The sequence below is a fragment of the Chlorocebus sabaeus genome, chromosome 6 (genome assembly GCF_047675955.1).
Source record: "Chlorocebus sabaeus isolate Y175 chromosome 6, mChlSab1.0.hap1, whole genome shotgun sequence".
NCBI lineage: Eukaryota > Metazoa > Chordata > Mammalia > Primates > Cercopithecidae > Chlorocebus > Chlorocebus sabaeus.
Window position 1 is genome coordinate 56,444,324 of NC_132909.1, and position 19,306 is coordinate 56,463,629.

General features: G+C 44.4%; 1 protein-coding gene across 4 annotated transcripts in view; it reads left to right on the forward strand.

The window, feature by feature from the left end:
* Positions 1-19,306, forward strand: part of RFX2 (regulatory factor X2) — a 121,667-nt gene that overhangs the window by 2,641 nt on the left and 99,720 nt on the right. The window contains exon 1 of one of the 4 annotated variants that reach the window (XM_007994963.3): positions 12,193-12,261. The exons of the other annotated variants lie outside the window; for them this stretch is intronic. The gene's annotated coding sequence lies outside the window, so the exon portion shown is untranslated. Of the gene's footprint in view, positions 1-12,192; positions 12,262-19,306 lie in introns of those variants that run through there. 4 annotated transcript variants of the gene reach the window in all.

A 19,306-nucleotide genomic window follows, 5' to 3' on the forward strand; every position in this document is an offset into this window, starting at 1 on the left:
TATAGATACTCATCTTTTTTTTTTTCTTTTTTTTGGAGACGGAGTCTTGCTCTGTGGCCCAGGCTGGAGTGCAGTGGCCGGATCTCAGCTCACTGCAAGCTCCGCCTCCCGGGTTCATGCCATTCTCCTGCCTCAGCCTCCCGAGTAGCTGGGACTACAGGCGCCCGCCACCACGCCTGGCTAGTTTTTTGTATTTTTTAGCAGAGACAGGGTTTCACCGTGTTAGCCAGAATGGTCTCGATCTCCTGACCTCGTGATCCACCCGTCTCGGCCTCCCAAAGTGCTGGGATTACAGGCTTGAGCCACCGCACCTGGCCGATACTCATCTTTTAACATTGGTTATTATTGAAGTACTGTTAAGGATGGTTCTGTTCACCAGAAATGCAGATGCTGGGGAATTGTTTCTCTGGGTCTTATTGCTTAGATCTAATTGTTTAGTTTTACATTAACGTTATAATCAATAAAAATATTAAATTGGCTTAACTTTAATATTATAATCGAGTCACAATTTTAAATGCACCTGTGGATGTTTGTTTCTATTTTTTTTTTTTGAGACAGAGTCTCACTCTGTTACCAAGACTGGAGTGCAGTGACAAGATCTCGGCTCACCGCAACATCCACCTCCCAGGCTCAAGGGATTCACCTGTCTCAGCCTCCCAAATAGCTGGGATTACAGGTGTGCACCCCTGCACCCAGCTCATTTTTGTATTTTTAGTAGGGACAGGGTTTCACTATGTTGGCCAGGCTAGTCTCGAACTCCTGACCTGAAATGATCCACCCGCCTTGACCTCCCAAAGTGCTGGGATTACAGGCGTGAGCCAGCCGTTTTCGGCCCCTGCACCTGTGGATTTTTATAGTAGCTAATGATTGTTTTGGTCATGAAATTCTGGGGCCAGAAGGAACCACATCTTATATATTTGTTTCTAAAGTTGACAGCTATTTATTTAATATTTAAATATTTTAAAAATATATTTTGAAATATTAAAACATGTATATATATTTATATATTTAAATATGATAAAATCTAAATATAATATAAATATATTTTAAATATAAAAGAAATATATTTAAATATTTACAAACATTTAAACAGTATGCCCCCATACATACACACTTACTTGTAAAATATGAAACTGGAAAAACAAAGGGAAGTTCTCATCTTGCTTGTCAGGACACTCACTAAACTACAGGGGAGGAGAATGCGAGTCTGTGGGCCCGTCTCTGAAACTACGGGTCCAGGGCACTCCCACTAAACATAGCTGTATTTCTGGACTGAACTATATGAATATTCACCTGAAGTGGGGAAGAGAAGGACTATAAGTAACCTCATGTCAATTCAGGCCAGCTTTTGTCACCAAGTGAGTCCAGGCCAAATTTACAAAAACACTTCCAGTTTTCAGAGTTTCCTGGATTTCAGTATTGTTGTAAGGGGTTGTGGGCTTACATATTTTTTAAAAAGATGTTTTGACTCCCGCTTTAGAATGTAAATGGCGATGAGCTCCTCTGCTGGTCGTGTTCTCATGCTCTCTCATGTAGACATATGCCTGGCATAGCGAAAGCTCTTATTTCGATGGATGGATGGATGGATGGGTGGGTGGGTGGATGGACAGATGGATGGATGGGCAGGCCGATGGAATATACGCTGGGAATTAGAGAGAAAACTGAAAACCACCTACTTGCTTCTTGGAAACTCTAAGGTCAGCAAAGGAATCCTCATAGGAAAAAAATATAGGGGAAGACCCAGAATGAAGGGGGTGAAAGGGATAAGGGTAGGTGAAGGAGGAGTGGGAAAAGGTCCAGAGAGAGGCCCTAACAGGTCTAGAGGGAACTGGAGCCTGGGAAGCTCCAAACTGGGTTAGGATTCTAAACTCTTCTCTGCAGAAAACATCTATCCAGTTGCCTGCTGGGCACATCCAGGTGGATTGTGATAGGCACCTTAAACTTAAGGTGGCCAAGCTGAGCCTGTCATAGTCCCCCCAGATCTACTACTCCCGAAGTATCCCCCAAACTCCTTAGTAAGTATCAACTCACTTCTCCCCATTACTCAGGCCAAACCTTGGGATTGTCCTTGACTCCTCTCTCCCAAGCCATCAGCAAATCCTGTTGACTCCACCTTCAGTAGTTACCCAGAACCTGACCATGCCTCGCCACCTCCACTGCCAGCCCCTCTGGTCCAAGCCACCAGGATCTAGCCCAGATGATTCCACCACTGGCGCTCGGCAGTCTCTCCTCAGCCCAGCAGCCAGACAGGGCCTCTTAACCCTAGGGGAGGGGGTGTCATGTTAAGTTCTACTTCATATCCCTCAGCTCCAAACCCTCCGATGGCTCCCATCTCACCTGGAGCAAAAGCCAAAGTCACCCCTAACTCCATTCCCTGCCAAGCCTAATACCTCTTTGACCTCATCGCCAACCTAGATGCCTTCCCCTCACTGGACTTCCACCCTGCGGGCCTCCGGAAGCTCCTTCCAGCTCTGCCTGGAAAGCTCTTTGCCCAGGTATTTGGAGGGCTGGCTCCCTGACTTTCTTCAGGCCTTTTCTCAAATGTCACCAGGCCACCCACTTGAGAATGGGTGCTCTCAGCCTCCTCCCCTGCTTTTTCTTGTCTCAGCATTTATTCCTATCTAACACACCATAAGTTATACATATTTATTTTATTATCACTGTCCTCTTGTTAGAATGTCAGCTCAGTAAGGGCAGGAACTTCTATCTGTTTTATTAACTTCTTTTTTTTTTTTTTTTTTTTTTTTTGAGATGGGGTCTCACTTTGTCACCAGGCTGGAGTGTAGTGGTGCAATCTTGGCTCACTGCAACCTCTGACATCCGGGTTCAAGTGATTCTCCTGCCTCAGACTCCCGAGTAGCTGGATTACAGGCATGTGCCACCACACTCAGCTAATTTTTGTATTTTTATTAGAGACAGGGTTTCACCATGCTGGCCAAGATGGTCCCAATATCCTGACCTCGTGATCCGCCCGCCTCAGCCTCCCAAAGTGCTGGGATTACAGGCATGAGCTATTTTATTAACTTCTATATCCCCAGGGCTGGGAATAATTTTGGTGCTGAGTAGGCAATTGAGAAATATTTGTGAAATGAATAAACAAATGGTTTCCTTGACACTTATGGGGAAAGCATATGTAGAAATGAAGATCTGGGAGCTGCATTGGGTGTGGTGGCTCACACCTGCAATCCCAGCTACCTGGGAGGCTAGGGCAGGAGGATCGCTTGAGCCCAGGAGTTTGAGACCAGCCTGGGCAACATAGTGAGACCCTGCCCTTAAAAATTTTTTTTTTAGTTAAGAATTGCTCATAGGCACCTTAAGCTCATATTGCCATCTCTGAGTCAGTAGAACTCAAATTGGATGAATCTGGATGAATGGGGGCAGGGCAAAGAGGAAAGGAAAAGGTGCAGGTCATAGTGCTGGATGTTGTAGACCAGGGCTTTGGAGCACAGCAGAGAAGGGGTTAAATTGTGGCGCCACCATTTATTAACTTAGTGGCTCTGGGGCAAGATTTGACATCTGTGAAATCGATAATAATAGCTCGTGTGGTTGCTATATTAGAAATAATTTCTATGAGCTATTTAGCACAGCGGCTGGCATCTACTAGATGCTCAGAAAAAAGTAAGTGTTATTATTATTATTATTAGGATGAAGCAAATAAGTAGTAAGTGGCCTGGGATGATCAGTTTTTTATTGTGGTTTCCTGACCAGTACCAGAGGCTAAGGAGGCATTTAGTAAATACATCTTGCTTGATTGAGTGGTCGGGCCCCATGCTGTCTGTTTTAAGGTAGGAAATCCCCTTAAATTAACCTGGAAACTCATGGGTACTAATGTGTCCCTCTGCAACCACAAGTGCTTCATAAGAACAAAAACAACACGAAAAGTTGTTGGAGTCCTACATCTTGATTGTGGCATGGGCCCCTCTGAAATGACTCCCCAGACATCACATTTGTGATGGGTTTTGGGGAGTGGCCAGCTCTACAGATGAGAACATTTTAAAACTGGTTTCCCTTCTCTGTTATCACTGGCTCTTGGATGCCAACACGGTCGGAGTCTGGAAATGAGCCACTTGGAGCTGAGGACTGGCCTGGTCTTCGTGCCAGGACTTGAGTTGGGCCCTTAGGAGCAGACAGCCTGGCCTTGCTGCACCTCAGTTGTTTTTTCCTGAAAGTGCATTCCTGTTTTATGATACATAATGTCTTGCGTGTTTGAAAACCCTGTTGTATGCCCTGGCAATTCCTTATTCTTATTTTTAATGTTTGTGAATTTCATGACTTTCTAAAAAATATAGTTGACTTGCCACTGCCTGTAGATGATACATAAAGCAGATAGATTTTAAATGCTGTCAATTCATTTACACCTGCTACAGTCCATGTTTCAAAGTGGAGAAAAAGCTGAAAAGCTATTAAAAATATGTAGAATTTACATGTAATGGTCCGATATAGTGATTATTTGTCATTTTTTATATAATGAAGCCCAGATGTGCTATATATGGTAAGCCTATTTCTACTAAGATCTCTGCAGTTATTTTGGACATGTGTGCATGTGTTTGTGTATATGTTTGAGACTGGGGTGTGGGTAATTAATAATAAGAAACTTTAAAAAAAAAAAAAAGAGAGAGATGAAATCTCGCTCTGTTGTCCAGGCTGGAGTGCAGCCTCAAACCCCTGGGCTCAAGCAATCCTCCTGCCTCAGCCTCCCAAGCAGCTGAGATTATAGATGTGAACCATTGTGCCTGGCCATAAGAGGCTTCTTATATTTGAACTTGGCTGAAAAATTGAACAGTAGAGACAAAAAAAGCAAGGCTGTGTGATGTGGACTGGGCTCCTGGCATCCAGCAGTTTTTAAGGAGGTGACAGTTGAGCTGAGACTGAAATGAGGAGAGGGAACCAGCGCTGTGGGGTTCAGAAGGAAGAGTCTTCCAGGCAAGGGACAGCAGATGCAAAGGTCCTGCAGTTGTGTGGCTGATGCCTGGCGAGCAAAGCAAAGAGAGGCAGAAGAGGCAGGGGCAATCTGCGGGGCCTTGGAGGCCATGGGCAAAGTTTGGATGCTATTCTAAGTATAAACTGGATCATCAGTAGAGTTCACGTCAGCCTGTGGCTGTCAGATCAAGGGTGTCCAGTCATTTACCAAAAGACCTGCTTTTCAGACTCCTGACATTTGTTCATTATTCATTTATACATTCTTCATTCATTCATCCTCCATTCATTTATTCATTGCCTTCTTTGAGTAAAGTGCTATCCTACCCAGTTACAAAGACCAAAGACCAACAAGGAAGGGGAGTCAGTATCAAACAGGCTTTGCTGGGTGTTTCTACAGGCACAGAAGGCAGACAAAATAGGGAGGCCATCTATCCCTGGAGCTGAGGAAAGGTCTGAAAAGAGGGTGTGGATCTGAACTGCATCTTGAGAATGGTGTTCTGCAGGCAGCAGGTGGGGGAGAGGGGTGTGGCCATGTTTTCAGGACTGGGCAGTCCATGTTTTCATGTCTCCATGAATCTGATGACTATACCCCATATAAGTGGAATCATAGAGTATTTGTGTTTCTGTGACTGGTTTATTTCATTTGCATAAGTCTTCAAAGCTTGTCCATGCTGTAGCATGCAGCAGAATTTCCTTCCTTTTTAAGGCTAAAGAATATTCCATTGCATGGATATGCCACATTGTGTTTACGCATTCATCCATGGATGAACACTTGGGTGGTTTCCACTTTACAGCTATTGTGAATCATGCTAAGCAGAGATCTCGAAGGGACTCTTAGGTGGAGGGAGAACCTGGACAGAGGCTCAAAAGGCAAAGGAGGAAATAACTTCAAGAACTGAGCACCATGAAGAGTGAGATCCAATGGCAACCAGAAAGATAAGACTTGCACAAGTCCCATGAGAAAAAGGACTGGGTCCCCACAGAAAGGCAGAAGGCTTGACTCATAAGCGCCTGTCTCCTGGAAAACTGTTGAAATTATACCAATGATATAGAAGTCCATTCCTAATGCTGCAATAGCACTTAATTATACTTTTTTTAAAAATGCAAACTGTTTATCTTTTAGAAACTGTGCCATGTTTCCAAGGATACATTTCCCCTTCTAAGGGGAAAGGCCTTAGAAGCAGTTTCCAAAAAAATTACCAGCCCACAAAAATGTATGCGGGCTCCACCCAGGCCAGTGGAAACCCAAAGAAAATAACACGAAGGCCTTTTTCCCACCTCTCCTGTCCTTCTCAGAATACATACAGACAGATGTAGCCTGCCTTGAGAAAAAATATATTTGGAATTCCAGAGCCACTGAAAACAGACTAAAGGATATGCTTCTGATTTTAAAAGGAATTATTCATTTCTTGAAGAATTCACCCTACTAGGGATTTTGGTGAGGAGCTCACTGGGATCTCCATGCATTTATTTAGCAAATATTTGTGGGCCTGAAATATCAAACATCTGAGGAGCTTATAATTAGTTAAGTATTTACGTGTATTAATATCATCATGTGGACAGTTGAGAGGGGAGAAGGCACTAGACAAATTTAAAATTATTAGAAACCATTAGCAACTAATATTCAGACCCTAAGTTGAAAACAGGATATATCTCAGGAGCAAATCTTTTGTGTAAATCCTGGTATTTTTACTGCAGACCCTTAAAATGACAGACACGGGTGAGTAGAATTACTTCTGGAAATGGATATGATTCTATTAATTAATTCAATTAAATCAATATAATTCAATTAATCGCCAGCCTTAGTTCACACTGATGACTGTGCTCATCGGAGAGACTCAGCATGCAAAAGAAAAGACTCATCAATTTGCAGTTATTTAATTTAACGAACTGCGGGATGGTGGAGTCAGCAGCAGCGACTGGGCCGCAACATGGCGCCTCCCACCTAGACTTCCGGTCCGGACACTTCCACCTTCCTCCCATTTACGTGGGCCTGCATGAGCCTACTTCTCTTCTTTTTTTTTTTTTTTTTTGAGACGGAGTCTCGCTCTGTCACCCAGCCTAGAGTGCAGTGGCGCGATCTCGGCTCACTGCAAGCTCCGCCTCCCGGGTTTACGCCATTCTCCTGCCTCAGCCTCCCGAGTAGCTGGGACTACAGGGGCCCGCCACCTCTCCCGGCTAGTTTTTCGTATTTTTTAGTAGAGACGGGGTTTCACCGTGTTAGCCAGGATGATTTCGATCTCCTGACCTCGTGATCCGCCCGTCTCGGCCTCCCAAAGTGCTGGGATTGCAGGCTTGAGCCACCACGCCCGGCCTCTCTTCTTCTTATACTTCCGTATTGTCTCCCTGCCGGTCCTTGCACAGACCTTGGGTTCCTTCGTCTCTGGATTCTTACTGATCTCCGTCTTCTCCTAGCTGCCTTGTCACGTCTCTCTGAGCTATGTCAGGAGGAACGGAAGGGCACTTTCTGACTACTTGGTTAGCCAAAGGACAAACTTCCCCCTCCCCTTTGTTGTAACCACACATTCAAGGCTTCCTTCAGTCCAGCCCCATCTCCCTTTTCATTGTCTCCCTTTCACTACTCCAAATGACCTTGCCATACTTTAAACGGCTCTTGTACTTTCTTATCCCGTCTCTGGAATGTCATTTCTACTAAAGAAAATCCTACTCTTCCCTCAAGACCCTTCTCTAATCCCCTCTTGCCATGGAACCTTGAGATTTTCGTTGAGGAGTTAAGTTAGAAAATATAAACTAGAGCAGAGTCTCTACCATGGCACTATTGACATTTGGGGCCAGATTATTCTTGGTTGGGGAGACTGTTCTGTGCACTATAGGATGTGGAGCAGCCTCCCAGGCCTCTACCTGCCAAAAGCACATTCCCCCCTCCCCAAGTGGTGACAACCAACTGTTTCCAGACATTGCCAGATGTCCTGAGGTGGGAGCTAGGGTGAACAGAATTGCCCCCCAGCTGGGGGCTGCTGGACTAATCAACCAGAAGTGGCAAAGACTGCAGGCAAATTGCCTCAGCACTTAGATTTAGCATTGCAAGGCCTCTTCGACAGGTGGTAGTGATTTGTGCGTCTCATTTCCTATTCTTGATTGTGGCATGGTTCTGGTGGATGGAGACAGCTACTCCTGCCACAGTTCCCACAGGCCATTGTACATAGGGCTTCATATTTAACACGTGAGTGAATGACACACATAATCCCGAGTGCTCTTCAGAACGGCAAGGCCTATATCAAGATGGTAAACGTACAGTTCTTAAAAAAAAAAAAAAAAAAAAAAAAAAAAAAATCACGCAGTCGGTGCCTGAGATCCAATAACCTTCAAACTCCATGTTTTCGATTTGGTCTCAATTAACATTCCAGCTCTTTCAATATGTACTTTTCCTTTACCAAATTTCAAAAGAAATTTTAATCAAAGACCCCTACTGTTAATTAATTTCCCTTTTTACCCAGCCAAAATTGCAAATGAAGTTCTTTTTCCAGAAAGTTCGGGGAGCAGGGAGGGGTTTTATAACAGAGCTGCTGCTGGGTCTCATTGCTAGGAGCTGAGTACACAGTGGAGAATATGAAATCCCGAATTCTATGTCCCAGCCCATTGCAGTGGCTTGATTTGTCTCTTGTTTTGCTTTGGAACTTTTCAAAGATTTCACTCTGTTAAAAAGTCAATTTGGAATAAATATAGAGCTGTTATGTCTATTAGAATTGTTTCAGCAACGAAATGTGGCACTCAGCATTTGTTGAACCAATGAATTCTCCTTTTTGCTCTGAGGGAAAGCAAGGTTATAGGGCAAGTTGTATTTTAACCCTTAGCTTTTTTTTTTTTTTGTGGTTCAGACAATTAGTGAAAGATTTGAAAGCTCCAGACAGTTGGGGTCACCCCAAAAAGTCAGCCCTGGGCCACGAGCAGTGGCAGAGGAAGCAGTTACAGAGAATTAACAGAGTTACATAAAATTTACTCACTTTGTAGGCAAATATTTCTAACCTTGGCTCCCTTTCTTAAAGATCTATTTCCCCAGCTTTGTTCCCCAACTCAAAAGCATTTCCCAACACATGGATCTGCTACCACTGGATCTGCCAAAGCAGAATCCTCTTTTTTTTCCAGTTCTTTTTTAGGCCTTCCCAGTAGGCTGAGGAGAAAGTCTCTCGTGGGTGTTAAGGTATCTTTAACCCCTCTGTAACACTCCTGACCTCTCATGTTTAATGAAGAACAGACTTCAAAACTCGAGAACTGAGTGTTAAAGAAAAATAGTAAATGGTAGTATTGGTGGTCCTGGAAGGTGCTAAAACCAACAAAGAGACACTGCCTCAAGATCATTGCCCAGGTGGCTCTGATGAACTTGGACGAAAACGCATCTCGCTGAAGTCTCTTTTTATCTTGCGGCCTCTTTATAGGTGTTATTATCGGCCAAGCACTCACTGCACTGCCTCGGTGCAGGGAGAGCCCCCATTTCTCAAGTTCCCACAATGGAGCCCCATATTTCTAATTAGACCAGTAACAGTTCTCATCAGGAAGAGAGGTCATTTTTCATGCAAGTCAAAATATAAGCCACTTAGAGAGGCTGGGATAAACTTCATGGGTGGCAAAGTTCTTTTATTGTTTCCAAATAGATACTCTGAAATAATTATACGTTTAGTTGTCTGGTTACAAAGCTCTTAGATAAAATAACTTACAACATCATTTATCAAGCCATTTGCCTTCTCTGATCTATATAAGAATGTTCAATGCTTTGTGATAACATTTTTGATTCTCATTTAAGAAAAGAAGAAAGAGGGTTTTTCAGGAACAGCAGAGAGTGGTATGTTGGCCACAGAATCAAGCAAATGGGCAAAAAAACAGCCCTCAGTAAGGAGTAGCCAGACGTTAAAAGTAGTGCCTGTTAGATCAACAAGGTTATGTTTTAAAAATAAAGGGAACCTGGCACAGTGGCTCATGCCTGTAATCCCAACATTTTTGGAGGCTGAGGTGGAGGATAGCTTGAGGTCAGGAATTCAAGACCAGCCTGGGCACCATAACAAGACTCTGTCTACACACAAAAAAAATTTAAATTAGCTGGGCCTGGTGGTGCACACTTGTAGTCTCAGCTACTCGGGAGGCTGAGGTGGAAGGATCACTTGAGCACAGGAGTTGAGCACAGGAGTTGGAGGCTGCAGTGAGCCGTGTTTGCACCACTGCACTCCAGCCTGGGTGAGAGGGTGAGACCTGTCTCTAAAATAACAATAATAATTAATAATAATAAAGGGTTGCCATGATATTACCTATGGGTACCTACTATGTGCCTGGTGCATTACATGTATTACTTCTAATCCTTGTAAACGCCCAGTGGAATTGGAATGATGCTCATGCCCTCAGAAGGGTAAAGATATCTTAATGCATGTCTCAGTCCTTTGGGCAGGTAGCTGAGGAATATTTCCTGCAGCTAAACTCCACTCAATTTGCCTTTCTCCTTAGTTGTTTCCCCGCTTTGTTGCTTCAGAAAGGGTTGGACCCAGGGTCTAGGAAGAAAGGCAAGGCCCAAGTGAAAGAGAGATGTGTGGGTCCCAACCTGGGCACCCTGCTCTTGCCAGAAACCTGAGCAGCCTGGACCACTCGTTCTTCCTCGCCAGGGTCTAGTCCAAGGCTATAGATGGAGCTGTCTCCTCTGTTGCCCAGTGTCGAAGGGTAGGGGTCACCTCATCTTCTCCCCACTCTCCTTCACCCCCACTAACCCACTGCCCTCTTTTCTACTCACTACTTCCTATAGATCCCATCACCCAAACTGGTCTTGTATTGATTCTTCCCTTTCTATTTCGGATTATACTGTTCCAATTCAGACCCTCTCATTCAGGATTGTTCAAGTAAACTTCCGATTTCTTACCTTAGATGAAGGGTATAGCATGGGTCTTCTTGTTCTGTGTTCTTCCAAATCTGGTGCTTCTAGCTGCCCTCAACAATGGCCTTAAGATGGTGGGGGACCCTGGGAGGGGGAGACCACCTGATATTGTGAAACATCATGGAATACCAGGAGTGCACTGAATTAAATCATGTGAACTCATAATATTTTATTCATGCAACATGATTAAATTATAAGAAACGAGCGTGTGTGCAGTATCAACTGTGAGCATACATTCTTTAAAACTGCTGTTGGCGGGGCACGGTGGCTCATGCTTGTAATCCCAGCATTTTGGGAGGCCAAGGCGGGCGGATCACAAGGTTAGCAGATCGAGACCATCCTGGCTAACATGATGAAACCCCGTCTGTACTAAAAATACAAAAAAAATAACCGAGCGTGGTGGCGGGCACCTGTAGTCCCAGCTACTTGGGAGGCTGAGGCAGGAGAATGGCGTGAATCCAGGAGGCAGAGCTTGCAGTGAGCCGAGATCACGCTACTGCACTCCAGCCTGGGCGACAGAGCCAGACTTCGTCTCAAAAAAACAGACAAACAAACAAAAAAACTGCTGTTGATTGGGAGAGACAGACTGGTGCAGGGCTTCCCAATAATGTGAAACCTGCAGGGTATGACATTATTTTTTGTTTTGTTGTTTGCTACTCTTCATTAGCAGATAAGAGGAAACGTCTACCAAAGATTTAAGAAATATCGATAGGGAAAATGTTTTAAATTCGAGGAACCTAGCCAATAAATATTTCTGTAGATTGGCACAAGTGCTATTATTTTATTTGAGCAGTGCCTTTATTTTATTTGAGCAAAGAAAGCCCACAGGATGTTTTAGTATTCCAAGGAAGTGGGGATCAGCAAACATTCTCTATAAAGGGCTAGATAGTAAATGTTTTAGCTTTTGCGGCCCAGATGGTCGCTATCTCCACTACTCAGCTCTCCCGATGGAGCTTGAAAGCAGATGTAGACAACATGTGAGAGCCTGGGCATGGCCATGTGCCAATCAAACTTTATTTATGGATGCTGAAATGTGAATTTCATATAATTTTCATGCATCGCAAAATATTTTGATTTTGATTTTTTTTCTAACCACTTCAAAATGTAAAAGCCATTCTTGGCTCATGGGCCATACACAAACAGGCTGGCGGCTGGGCCAAATTTGGGTGGTAGGCAGTAGTTTCCTGAGTCCTGTCCCTATGGTGGAGTCCAGGGGCTCTGACTCGCATTCGTAGACTTTCTCCAAGTGGTCCATCTTATTTCCCCCTTTATTCCCCGAGCTCCAACCAGCTTGATCTCTTGACCCCTTCCCTGCCCCACACACCCTCCCCTTGTCTACACCTTTGCCTGATTTTCCCTACCCCACCTCCAGCAGGGTCCAGGACGGGATGCTGCCCAGACTCCCCTGCCCCGCTGTTTATGGTACCCTGTTCCATCTGGAGTCTGCACCTGTCACCTTTTGCCACGTAAGGAATTATCTGTGTACGTCTCCTTTTCTTTCTCACCCCATCCATGCAAAACCCTTGAGGATAGAGGCCATGTCTAACTGTATTCGTGAGACACCACATAGCGTAATTATTTGTCAAAATTACATGAGTTCTTACTAGGTAGAGATCACATCTACCTCTAAAAATCATTTTGCTTACTTTCTAGTAAAATAGGATCTCTTAAGATACTTGTGAATTCTTAAACTTACCCTAAGATGATTTATTCTAAGGGTCTTCTAGATCATTACCGGCCAATATAGAAACATAACACAAGCTACATGTGAAATTTGCAATTTTCTAGTAGCCACATTTTATTTATTTATTTTTGTTTTTATTTATTTATTTTTTTGAGACTGAGTCTCGCTGTGTCGCCCAGGCTGGAGTGCAGTGGCACGATCTCGGCTCACTGCAAGCTCCGCCTCCTGGGTTCACGTCGTTCTCCTGCCTCAGCCTCCCTAGTAGCTGGGACTACAGGTACCCACCACCACGTCTGGCTAATATTTTGTATTTTTAGTAGAGACGGGGTTTCACCGTGTTAGCCAGGATAGTTTCGATCTCCTGACCTTGTGATCTGCCTGTCTCAGCCTCCCAAAGTGCTGGGATTACAGGCATGAGCCACCGCGCCTGGCCCAGTAGTTGTATTTTAAAAAGTAAAAAGAGACAAGTGAAAGTAATTTAATAATACATTTCATCCAATGAACTGTATTGAAAATATTCATTTCAATATATAATCTATAGGAAAAATTATTGTTGAGATATTTCACATTCTTTTTTGTGTGCTAAGTCTTAGAAATCTTAGTTCAGACCAGCCCCATTTCAGGTGCTTGGCAGCCACGTGTAACCCTGGCTTCTATACCGACTGTACAGGTAAAGGTGTTAAAGTCAAGGCAAGCACAAGTTTTACGTCAACTCTTCCTTTTAAAAAGCGACCACTATATTGGCTGCTTGCTGGCGTGCAGATACTCCATAGCCATGAAAACATAAGGCCACTTGCAAAGTCTGAGTGGTGTGGGTCCACCTGACCTCAGTGTTGTCCATTTTCTAAAGTGACCATCGCTGGACTTTGTAACACAGGTGGTGCCCTCCAAGCCACCTGAGTGATCTGTCCCCAGAATTCTCTAGTGACCGTTTCAGGACTTTGGGATCCTGTGTGTAGTCCCCATAATTCTGACTGCTTCTCTTTTACATTATAAAAATCTTACCTTTTCATCATTAAAAAAAAAAAAAAAAATCGTACAAAAGAAAAAAAGAGCCTCTAGCTGCTGCTTCCTCTCTCCTCTGCCCCTCCCACCACTAAGAAAAGTTTGGTGTGGATGCTTTCACATATTTCGCAGGCCTATAAAATATACTCACAAATATTTTAGTATTTTTTGCATTGAGATGTAATTCACATGCCATAGAATTCACCCTCTTAATGTGTACAATTTAATGGCTTTTAGTATCTTCACAAGGGTATGCAGCCATCACCATCATCTAATTCCAGTCATCACCCCAAAAAGACACCCTATCCCCATTAAGCAGTCACTCCCCACCTCCCTCCCCAGCCCCTGGCAGCCACTAAGCCACTTTCTGTCTCTGTGGATTTGCCTGTTCTGGAAAGTTCATGAAAATGGAATCATATAGTAAGTAGCCTTTTGTGACTGGCTGTTTTTAGCATGATGTTCTCAAGGTTCATCCACCTTGTACCATGTGTTGGTGCTTCATTGCTTTTCATGATTGGACTAAGACTTTTTTGTGTGTGTGCAAAAAAAGATATTATTTTGCTCACTTTTCTGCAACCTGCTCTTTTACCTAATATTTAGCCTGTATCTTTCCTTATCACTCACTATTTGTGTTTGTGCTTCATTCTTTCTACTAACGGTCTGATATTTCCACTCCTGTCCTAAGTAGTTACTTAGCCTTTTATTTTATTTTATTTTATTTATTTATTTTTTTTTTTGAGACAGTCTTGCTCTGTCATCCAGGTTGGAGTGCAATGGCACAATCCAGGCTCACTGCAACCTCTGCCTCCTGGGTTCAAACAATTCTTGTGCCTCAGCCTCCCGAGCAGCTGGGATTACAGGCACATGCCACCATGCCCGGCTAATTTTTTGTATTTTAGTAGAGACGGGGTTTCACCATGTAGTCCAGGCTGGCCTCGAACTCCTGAGCTCAGGCAGTCTGCCCCCCTCAACCTCTCAAAGTGCTAGGACTGCAGGCATGAAACACTGCACGTGGCCTTAGTTATTTATTCATAGGCATTTTGGTTATACCTTCCACTTTACCGCCAATGCTGCAGTAAGCACGCATGCCCAAATATATTTGTGTACACGTGTGAGATGTTTGCACAGTCACGGGAGGGAAATTGCTGAGCCCGACGGACTTCCTCCCCTTGGCCTTAGCTTGCCGCCACTTACATCTGCACTCCATTCCTACTATAAAGGTGACTTTCCACTTTTGTCCTCTCCTGAAACTGCACTGCCTCCAGCAGGACCAGAGCCACCTCCTCACCTCCCCGACACCACAGGGCCTTTTTTACCACATGCCTGTCCGTTGCCCTAAGTCCCCGTCCCACTCCTTGCCTCTCAGACCAGCACAAACTCTTTACCTTCTTAACATTTCAGAGTAGCAGGTCCTAGACCCTTTGACGGCCTCGTGAAACTTGTGTCTCCACCCTCCAGGAGAATGCACACTGAACTCAGCCACAGTGTTCTGTGGGCCACTGAGGAGGTGCTAGGACCCCCGGCAGCCTCTCCCTCCCCCGGCCCCTCTTCTGGAACGTGTTTCCCGTCAGCTTGGCTCTGCCTGTCCTACAGCCCACGTGTGACTGACTCAGCCTCATTCTGTCACCGTGAGCTGCGCCCTTACTGGCGTGTGCCTCTCGGGGAGGCCTGGCTGCTGGGCTGGTTTGCGCAGCCACAAGCTCATGCTTGCCGCCCTTGACTCCTGCGCGGACTGGAGCCTAGCAACGGCGTGCCCCGCCCCTCCGAATTCCCTCTGGACGCGGCTGTAAACGCTGCCACCTTTATTCTCCAGCAGAGCACTCATTCTGCCGCCTTCTCAGCGGAAGACCTTCCTTCCAGCAGCCCAGGATGCAGCCTGCGGGGCCACCCTCCGTCCCGTCCCGAGCTGCTTTCTTGGGCCATTGACCCCCTGCTGCCATGGCCCGGGTTTAGGGACTTGAGCCCCTGCTCTCTCCAGCCCGAGGAGGGAACTCAGTTGTGCAGCCACTAGATCCTGTTCTTGAACCTCTTTCTTGCTGTTATAGTTGGCTTCTTATTATGGTACAAATTCTTTCTCTTTAACTCTATGTAAACAATTTAAAACCAGAATTCCTGTGACCTAATCCTCGATAAAGTTATTCATTCTTAATCTGAGCTTTTCTCTCATTTTAAATTCAGTGAATCATAGTTTTCTTTTTTAACATCCTTTAAGATTTCTGAGACACCAACCTCCACAGTTTTCCTCCCCCCACCCCCAATTGTAGAAACTTCTAGAAACTCCCTGCTCCTTTATTCTCCAGGGTTAATGTTCACTGAGGGCTTGGCCCAGAAAGTCTACAATTCTCTGACTCCCGAACTGGGACATAGTCTCATTTCAGATTCCTGATTGTAGAACGCCTACCTCCCGCAGTTCGTTCCTCATTCAGTCCCTCGGCTTGTTCTGTTGATGGGACTCATGTAAACACGTTTTGCGCTTAGACTCAGCGTGTCTGAACCAGACTTCCCCACACCTACTTCTCGCCCGTCACTCGAGATTTTCACAAACAGTCTCTTAGGGATCATGTTGAACAGATCTTTTTATTTGTTACTGAATTTTATTTCTGAAAATGTTCAGATTGTACTTGGTAAGTTCTGGTGCCTAATTTTCTCATAATTATGAGACTATTGCATTTTCCTTCTCCTGAGGTGAGGAATACAGGAATGCTTTTAGTCTCTATGTCATCGTTTCTCTTCGTGGCTGGCATTTGCCAGCACTCAGCGTCATCTTCTTTTTTCAGTTGTGGTAAAATTCACATACAATTCACCTTTTTTTTTTTTTTTTTTTTCAGATAGGCTCTTGTTCTGTCGCCCAGGCTGCAGTGCGGTGGTGCGATCATGGATTACTGTAGCCTCCACCTCCTGGGCTGGGACTATAGGTGCACGCCACCACCATGCCTGGCTAATTTTTTGTCTCACTATGTTGCCCACACTGGTCTCAAACTCCTGGATTCAAGCAGTCCCCAGCCTCAGCCTCCCAAAGTGTTGGGTTTACAGGCATACGCCACCACACCCAGCCCAAAATTTACCATTTTAACCACTTTAAAGTGGTTTTCATTTGGTGGATTTTAGGATTTTCACAGTGTTGTGAAGCCATCATCACCCTCTAATTCCAGAACATTTCTGTCACCATGAAAAGAAACTCCATACCTATTAGAAGTCAATCACAGTCCCCTACTTCCCAGCCCCTGGCAAACACCAGTCTACTTCTCATCTATGTGGGTTTTCCTATTCTGAATATTTCCTATAAATAGAATCATACAATATGTGACCTTTTTCGTGACTGGCTTCTTTCACTTGTGTGTATATAAATATATAATTAAGCCCTGGAAGATTGGATAATATTGTTTTGAAGTTCATCCACATTGTAGCCTGTGTCAGAGCTTCATTCTTTTTCATGACTGCATAGTATTCCACTCCATAGATGGACCACATCTGTTTACACGTTCATCCCTTGATGGGCATTTGGGTTGTTTCTACCTTTTGACTATTATGAATAGTGCTGCCATGAATATTTGCAGACAAGCTTTTGCCTGGACATATAGCTTCATTTCTTCAGGGAATATACCTAGGAGTGGAGTTGCTGAGTCGTATGGTAACTGCATGTCAACTGTTAAACCGTCCTTTCACATTCCCACTGGCAGGAAGTGAGGGCTTCAGTTTCTCCACATCCTCACCAACACTTTTATTTTTCCCTGGTTTTACTATAGCCAGCCTAGTAGGTGTGAAGTGGTATTTCATTGTTGTTTTGATTTGTGTTTCTCTAATGACTAATGATGCTGAGCCTCTTTTCATGTGCTTTTCTGTCTGTAGATCTTCTTTGGAGAAATGTATATACATATGTGTGTGTGTGTGTGTGTATATATATATATATATATATATTTTTTTTTGAGACAGAGTCTCACTCTGTCACCCAGGCTGGAGTGCAATGGCACAATCTTGGCTCACTGCAACTTCACGTGGCCGAGAAATGTATATTCAAAGGTGTTATCTGGGCTGGCACGGTGGCTCATGCCTGTAATCTCAGCACTTTGGGAGGCTGAGGCAGGAAGATCACTTGAGCTCAGGAGTTCAAGACCAGCCTGGGCAACATGGTGAAACCCTGTCTCTATGAAAAATACAAAATACAAAAATAGCCAGGGGTGGTGGTGTGGGCCTCTGGTCCCAACTACTCCAGAGGGTGAGGTGGGAGGTCCTTTTGAGCCTGGGACATTGAGACTGCAGTGAGCCATGTTCATGCCACTGCAGTCCAGCCTGGGTGACAAAAGCGAGACCCTGTCTCCAAACAAACAAACAAACAATCCAAAGATGTTATCTCATATAATAATTTTCTCTAATCCACAAGTTTCTCTTCTGTGAAATGTCCAAAGACCCTGAATCGTGAAGGTCCTGAACACATGTAAGAGCTACACAGGGTGGTGGAGGGAAGGGAGGGTGGCAGTTCATTCAGGTGCTACAACAAAAATCATAGAAACTGGCTGGCTTCTGAACAACAGGAATGTGTTGCTCTGAGCTCTGGAGGCTGGGCAGTCTAAGAACAAGGCACTGGCAGATTCGGTGTCTGGGGAGGGCCTGCTTTCTGGTTCAGCTTCTGCCTTCTAGCTGTATCCTCACATGATGGAAGGGGCAGGGGAAGTCTCTGGAGCCTCTTTTGCAAGGACCCTAATCCCACTCCTGAGGGCACCATGTTCATGACTTACTCATCTCCCAAAGGCCCCACCTCCAGATGCCGTCATATTGGGGGTTAGGTTTCAGTATGTGAGTTTTAGGGGGATACAAACATTCCAACGATAGCACAGGGTCAGGATCCACATGACATGAGAGCTGGCCTCCCCCTTCCCTGTGACATTGCTCCAGCTCCTGCCCATGCACGTGCCCTTTCCAGAGACTGCCCCAAACCCCACATCCTGCACCTCTGAGATGGAGACATGACAGGAATGTTGGTCTTCACCCCCAGAGTGTCCTTGACCTGCTGGACACAGATTTCTAGAATGGTATTTGTCATTACATGGGCTATTTGATACCTGCCCTTTTATTTATTTGGAGTTATTTTAGGCTCTGTTTTAAAGACATGAGTCCAAACATCTGAGTCTAATACAGAGTGGGCAAACTAGCCCATGGGCTAAATCCAACTCACCGCCTGTTTTTGTATAGCCCGTGAACTAAGAATGCTTTTTTTCCTACATTTTTAAGTAGTTGGAAAAAATCAAAAGAAGAATATTTTAGGACATACAAAATTATCTGAAATTCACATTTCAGTGTCCATAAATTGTGCTTGCTTCGGCAGCAAATATGCTAAAATTGGAACCATAAATAAAGTTTTATTGGCACACAGCCACAGTCATTTCACCCTACGATGGTTGGAGTTGAGTCATCTTGACAGAGAATGCCTGACCGGCAAAACCTAAAATATTTGCTATTCCGCATTTCACAAAGAAAGCTTGCCAACCCCTGGTCTGACACACATTACTTGGCTATATGTGATTAGTACTCATGTGTATATGAATGTGATGCTGATTTTGAGGTTTATAAAATCCCTTAGGCTCTTCAATGGTGTTTAACATCATATTTTTGCTTCATCTAAGGGAAAGAGGAATAATATTTACTTTGTTATCTTCTCCTGTTTGTTGTAATTAAAGAAGAGTCTTTGGCTACATCCATCTTGCAGGATGAATTTCATTGCCTTCTTATACCTATGAGAACTATGCCTTAAAAAAAAAATGCTGGGTCGGTGCAGTGGCTCACACCTGTAATCCTAGCACTTGGGGAGGCCGAGGCAGGAGGAT